We start from the raw sequence: 7,524 nt of genomic DNA on the forward strand, positions 1-7,524 counted from the left end.
TATGATTTTTAAGTAAGTAATTTGCATTTTATTGCATGACATAAGTATTTGATACATCAGAAAAGCAGAACTTAATATTTTGTACAGAAACCTTTGTTTGCAATTACAGAGATCATACGTTTCCTGTAGTTCTTGACCAGGTTTGCACACACTGCAGGAGGGATTTTGGCCCACTCCTCCATACAGACCTTCTCCAGATCCTTCAGGTTTCGGGGCTGTCGCTGGGCAACACAGACTTTCCACTCCCTTCAAAGATTTTCTATTGGGTTCAGGTCTGGAGACTGGCTAGGCCACTCCAGGACCTTGAGATGCTTCTTACGGAGCCACTCCTTAGTTGCCCTGGCTGTGTGTTTCGGGTCGTTGTCATGCTGGAAGACCCAGCCACGATCAATCTTCAATGCTCTTACTGAGGGAAGGAGGTTGTTGGCCAAGATCTCACGATACATGGCCCCATCCATCCTCCCCTGAATACGGTGCAGTTGTCCTGTCCCCTTTGCAGAAAAGTTCTTGTGGTTGTACTCATCCTTCTTTGAGACTGTGGTCCCAGCTCTCTTCAGGTCATTGACCAGGTCCTGCCTTCTAATAATTGCGCCAACAGTTGTTGCTTTCTCAACAAGCTACTTGCCTATTGTCCTGTAGCCCATCCCAGCCTTGTGCAGGTCTACAATTTTATCCCTGGTCCTTACACAGCTCTCTGGTCTTGGCCATTTTGGAGAGGTTGGAGTCTGTTTGATTGAGTGTATGGACAGGTGTCTTTTATACAGGTAACGAGTTCAAACAGGTGCAGTTTATACAGGTAATGAGTGGAGAACATGAGGGCTTCTTAAAGAAAAACTAACATGTCCGTGAGAGCCGGAATTCTTACTGGTTGTTAGGTGATCAAATACTTATGTCATGCAATAAAATGCAAATTAATTATTTAAAATTCATACAATGTGATTTTCTGGATTTTTGAGATTCAGTCTCTCACAGTTGAAGTGCACCTATGATAAAAATTACAGACTTCTACATGCTTTGTAAGTAGGAAAACCTGCAAAATCGGTAGTGTATCAAATACTTGTTCTCCCCACTGTATATATATGTATATATATATATATGTATGTGTATATATATATATATGTATGTGTATATATATACATATATATATATATATATATATATATATATATATATATATATATATACATACATGTACATATATATATAGTGGGGAGAACAAGTATTTGTACCAGTCCAAAGTCCCACAATTGGGTAAGTTTGTCCGGACTATTGACGGGTAGGTACTGTATATATACATACACACACGCGCACACACACACGTGGTATGTGGCCACAATGAGAGAGTCAGCGTCTCTTATTTTGGACGTTCTCCCCTGAATTGTAATAATGGCTGTCAGGTTATTTGATTGATAGTTGTGTTTATCACCATATTATTAAGTAATCAGGTTGACCACAGCTGGGGCTGAAGATCCTTAATTCCAGCTAAAGCACTCAGACTTCATTCTAATTAAAGACTTGGGAAAAGTGTTTATTTTTTTGAGTACTGTAAAAGATATATGTTTTTTTTTTGTTGTTGAGTGTTTGTATTTGTATTCTTTTCCACAGTGGATCTTAGTGAGCCAAGGATGAGATATGTGTGTCTGTCCACCACTAAGGTTATGGCTACACTTAGGTTACTGTGGAAGAAGACAAATGCAACCACAATGACACATTATATCCATACAGTAACAACATAGGCTACTCCCCAGTTGTAGTTCTTTATTTCATTTGATCAAGCCTTTTTTACTATTCTTCACAGCTTTATTGTACAGCCTTACATCATATCATAGAACACATCTATGAAAACACCACCTTCTTTTTCTGTCCTCCTGCTCTCAGCTTGGTTGAGCCAAGGTCTTTCTCTGTCTGTCTCTCAGTCAGTCAGTGTCTGTGAGCCTTCTGTCTGACTGTCTGTCTGTCAGGACTGTGTCTGTCTGTCTGTCTGTCTGTCTGTCTGTCTCTCAGTCAGTCAGTGTCTGTGAGCCTTCTGTCTGACTGTCTGTCTGTCAGGACTGTGTCTGTCTGTCTGTCTGTCATGCCAGTTTCTGTCTGTCTATCTATATGTCTGGCCTTTGTCTATCTGTCTGTCTGTCTGGTAAACACTGTAGTACCCCAGCAGGCATGCTGAGTGTGTCCTGGAAACAGTGGAAGATCGCTGTGGCACTATGCAGAGGACCTGCCGGGTTTGTCTTCTGAAGGTTATGGTGATGAATGGTCATTTGGTAATGGGCCATGTCTTAAGTCCAAATGACTCTTTTAAAAGCCTCAGCCTGTTCAGGAATCAATCAGGCTGCAGCTGTTTCTTGTATAGAATGATCAGACCACTGCTTATTCACTGTAACACACAGGTCTTAACGAGACAATGATAGAGAAAGGTGTTGAGGATGAACATCTGGGATAAGAGAGAACAAATATTCATACTAATTCCAAAACACTAATGAGTGACGTACTGAAATATAGTACAAGTGGAACAATCTTGGGGGACACACAGGCTTTTACTTGAAGTTTTTCATATGTTCTTTAATTGCTGATACAGAATGAGCGATCACAACATTAATACATTACCTCTTGAAGAAAGTACTAGGTTTTTGTACCGATTTTTGTGCCGATCGAAGTTAATCCTTTACAACTTTTCATTTGAACACAAATTATTGTTAATAAACTTTTAGGCCTGAAAAGATTAATAATAAAAAAACACAACCGTAGGCTTGTGTGTGAAGGTATAGAATTTATTTTTATTTGCACGTGTCATTTAATGGAATGACACATCGATGTGCCTTGGTCTCCCTTCTCAGTCTCCAGTATTTGTATCTAACTGGGAGAAAGACCCACTTAAGGATCTGACGATAAATTCCTTCTCTTCCATGCAGGTGTTTGAGCTTTAAGATAAATATGGGCTGGAATAAAGTCAACCCTAATGAAACGTTCTGGTGGTCGTCTGCTTATGTTAACACTATTACCACTAAGACCTGTCTGAGGTTTTGACCTCCCGCCCTTTTTCACCGGCAGACACAGGCCATATGTACAGTATCTCATTGAATGAAGCAGACCTTCAAACCCTCTGGTCCATTTTAGAGGTGCGACGAGTTGGCTGGGCATCCTGTTCCCACATTAATGCAGTGTGATGTATTATGGTCTTGAACCAGACACTTACCTGTGGCTGCAAACATCTCAGGGCTTGTGGTTACTAAGGGTTGGATTCCAGTACTTTGGTCAAACTCTTTTTTTTTTTTTTGTCCAAGAAGGTCACAAGAGGACTGGAATTTAAACACACTCAGGAGTGCAGAGAGGAGAACGCAGAGCAGTTCACAGTTTACATTGCAATTATTTATTGTGTCATTTTATTGGTTTTGTAGCACACAGAGGGAACATAAAATCTGAATATGGTCTGTAGTGCGGACCTGAACTGTTTTCTCTTCATGGTTAAGTGGATATGCTTCATTAGAAAACGTTTTAGCATCAGGATAAATAATTAGAGTTGGGATAAACACAGGAGCCCCTTTAGGCTACTATCTCAAATCAGATATGAGTGGAGTTCCCTTTTTGCTTAATTTATCGTTCCAGCCTATAATACTGAATAAATAGCAGCCTACTAACGCTCAAGGTTGTAGAAATACTGAAAGCTCCATTTGCCTCGAATTGTCTGTGTTATAACATAGAGTTAATGACAGATTAGCTGAAGTATTAGAACTATGTAACCACAGCATAGCCATAGCCATAAAGCGTGAGCTTTAAGAGGGGTCTGATCTGAGTAGTGTAGTCTTGTGAGAATGCATGTTAAAAGCAGAATGATGTGAGTATAAGTTGCTCGTAGTTAGCCTTAGATGTCTGAAAGCAGGCTGTGTTGGAGAGTTGTCTCTGTAGAGACATCAGGTTGAAGCTGAAACATGCCCCAGCTACATAATCAACGGCATTTTCATTATGTTTCTGGCACCAATGTCATTCCCTGTACGGTGACTTCAAGCTATGTAACAGGAGAAGTTTCGCTCAAATCCAATGCGACCGTTTACGTCCGGTTCTCAGTTCTGTGTGCTGGTGTTGCGAAGGACAGACGGAGACAACAACACAGTCAGCCATTCAGACGGACGGCCAGACATAGGCCCTTTGATGTGTCTGGTGAAACATAGGGATCCATCGTCAATCACACCTCTGGGACTGACTGAAGAGGTCAGCCTGGTGAGGCAGATTGGAAGTGGCTTGCAGATGAAAGTTAGAAAAATAAATAAAGCCATGGCAAGCGCTCAGGGTTTCTTTCTCCTCAGAGTACATCCATAATCAGAGACATGGTGACGCGCGCACGCGCCCCCCCCCCACACACACACATTACGTCCCTCTCATGTTTTGTCTTCAGTGTTATTCATCCGTATCCTAGGAAACGCCGATGAACTTCTGCTGAGAGTCTAAACCAGAGGAGGTCTGTGTTCATCGCTTTGTTGTGAGAGAGACGGTTTATGTAGGATTTTATTCTGCGTCAGTTATCCTGCATCCCTATGCTTCTTCCTTGTGTCAGTTTAAACTAAAGCCATTATGACAAGAAACTGCTCCTAATCACTGCAGTCCTTTTTTAAGTGCAGCCGATATTTGTTTCACTGTTAAAACAGGTCATTAAATCAGGCTCAGAAGGATCAGATGACTTTTTAACCTCCTCCTATTAATCTTTTCATCAACCAGTATGTAGCGGTGGTGTGTGGAGTGAGAATGTTAATGGTAAGATAATACACGCTTGCCTCATCCTGGCTCACCGACCTAAACGTACTACATGCTAAACCTGCTCCCTTCTCTCTCATGCGTTCACACAAGTTCTGCTGTTCATATTTTCTTTGTTCACCAGTCCGAATTAGGCCCAGCTCTGCTTATACAGTGGGGAGAACAAGTATTTGATACACTGTCGATTTTGCAGGTTTTCCTACTTACAAGGCATGTAGAGGTCTGTAATTTTTATCATAGGTGCACTTCAACTGTGAGAGACGGAATCTAAAACAAATCACATTGTATGATTTTTAAATCATTAATTTGCATTTTACTGCATGACATAAGTATTTGATCACCTAACAACCAGTAAGAATTCCGGCTCTCACAGACCTGTTCGTTTTTCTATAAGAAGCCCTCCTGTTCTCCACTCATTACCTGTATTAACTGCACCTGTTTGAACTCGTTACCTGTATAAAAGACACACACTCAATCAAACAGACTCCAACCTCTCCATAATGGCCAAGACCAGAGAGCTGTGTAAGGACATCAGGGATAAAATTGTAGACCTGCACAAGGCTGGGATGGGCTACAGCACAATGGGCAAGCAGCTTGGTGAGAAGGCAACAACTGTTGGCACAATTATTATAAATTGGAAAATGATGGTGAATCTCCCTCAGTCTGGGGCTCCATGCAAGATCTCACCTCGTGGGGCATCAATGATCATGAGGAAGGTGAGGGATCAGCCCAGAACTACACGGCAGGACATTAGTAACACACAACGCCTTCATGGATTAAAATCCTGCAGCACACAAAAGGTCCCCCTGCTCAAGCCAGCGCATGTCCAGGCTCGTCTGAATTTTGCCAGTGACCATCTGGATGATCCAGAGGAGGAATGGGAGAAGGTAATGTGGTCTGATGAGACAAAAATAGAGCTTTTTGGTCTAAACTCCACTTGCCGTGTTTGGCGGAAGAAGAAGGATGAGTACAACCCCAAGAACACCATCCCAACCGTGAAGCATGGAGGTGGAAACATCATTCTTTGGGGATGCTTTTCTGCAAAGGGGCAGGACGACTGCACCGTATTGAGGGGAGGATGGATGGGGCCATGTATCACAAGATCTTGGCCAAAAACCTCCTTCCCTCAGTAAGAGCATTGAAGATGGGTCGTGGCTGGGTCTTCCAGCATGACAACGACCCGAAACACAAGCCAGGGCAACTAAGGAGTGGAGTAAGAAGTATCTCAAGGTCCTGGAGTGGCCTAGCAAGTCTCCAGACCTGAACCCAATAGAAAATCTTTGGAGATAGCTGAAAGTCTGTATTGCCCAGCGACAGCCCCGAAACCTGAAGGATCTGGAGAAGGTCTGTATGGAGCAGTGGGCCAAAATCCTTGCTGCAGTGTGTGCAAACCTGGTCAAGAACTACAGGAAACATATGATCGCTGTAATTGCAAACAAAGGTTTCTGTACAAAATATTAAGTTCTGATTTTCTGATGTATCAAATATTTATGTCATGCAATAAAATGCAAATTCATTACTTAAAAATCATACAATGTGATTTTCAGGATTTTATTTTAGATTCCCTCACTCACAGTTGAATTAAAAAAATTAAAGACTTCTACATGCTTTGTAATTGGGAAAACCTGCAAAATCGGCAGTGTATCAAACACTTGTTCTCCCCACTGTATGTCTCCTGGTAGAGGAGTCTGGCTTGACATGAAGGATGAGAACCAGAACACTTATCTCCAGATTTTCTCTTCTCTCTCTGAATAACGCACAAAGAGATGCTGCAGGCCCTGTGGATCATAGACTAATGGTTGAGAGTGGGGTTGGCTTCATTTAGCTCTGTATATGTGTGTGTGTGAGCATGTGTGTGCAGGTTTTTACTGTCCTGATGGGAACCAAAAATATGTCCAAGGGTAGTAAAACAACAAACATTGGTTGACATCTGACCCCATGAGGAAAAACGCAATTTTAAATATAGGGTAAAAATTTAATTTGGGGTTAGGAGTTAGTATTAAGTTTTTAGAGTTAGGGTTAATGTTAGGAGTTAGGATTTTGTGCCTAAGGTAAGTATTACAGGTTAGAAAAATAGGATATTGAAGGGGAATAATATTTGGTGTCCCCACAACAATAACAAAACTGAAATACTGTACTCTCGGACAGTGGAGATCTTTAGCGTAGTTAATGTACACAGGAAACCTAAGTGTTCATTGGTCCGCAACGTATCAGCTGACACCTTGGATCGTTCCAATCACAGGGTATCCGCGGGTCCTTAAAAAGTATTGGGTAACGGGCGTTACAGGGCATGGGGCTGAGTGACGGGGCGTTACAGGGCATGGGGCTGGGTGAGGGTGCGTTACATGTCATGGGGCAGGGTGCGGGGGCTTTACAGGGCATGAGGCTGGGTGACAGGGCGTTACAGGGCATAGGGCTGGGTGACGGGGTGTTACCGGCATGGGGCTGTGTGACGGGGCGTTACAGAGCATGGGGCTGGGTGACGGGGTGTTACCGGCATGGGGCTGTGTGACGGGGCGTTACAGTGCATGGGGCTGGGTGAGGGGGCGTTGATCATTCTAATCCCCCATTTATTTCCAATTTCAATACACCAATAGTATTGGGACAATAAGCATGACAGGTGATACAGGTTAGTCAGTTGTGTATTTTGTCAAATCCTTTTTGCATGTATCATAGAGCCGTCAATGTATAGTCTTGATAGACATTGAGTCTGCTATTGGGGTCTGTCAAAATTAAGACCAAAGAGCTATCAGCAAATGTCAATGAATGTCAGCAAAT

Source organism: Esox lucius, chromosome 2 (assembly GCF_011004845.1).
Source record: "Esox lucius isolate fEsoLuc1 chromosome 2, fEsoLuc1.pri, whole genome shotgun sequence".
NCBI classification, from domain to species: domain Eukaryota; kingdom Metazoa; phylum Chordata; class Actinopteri; order Esociformes; family Esocidae; genus Esox; species Esox lucius.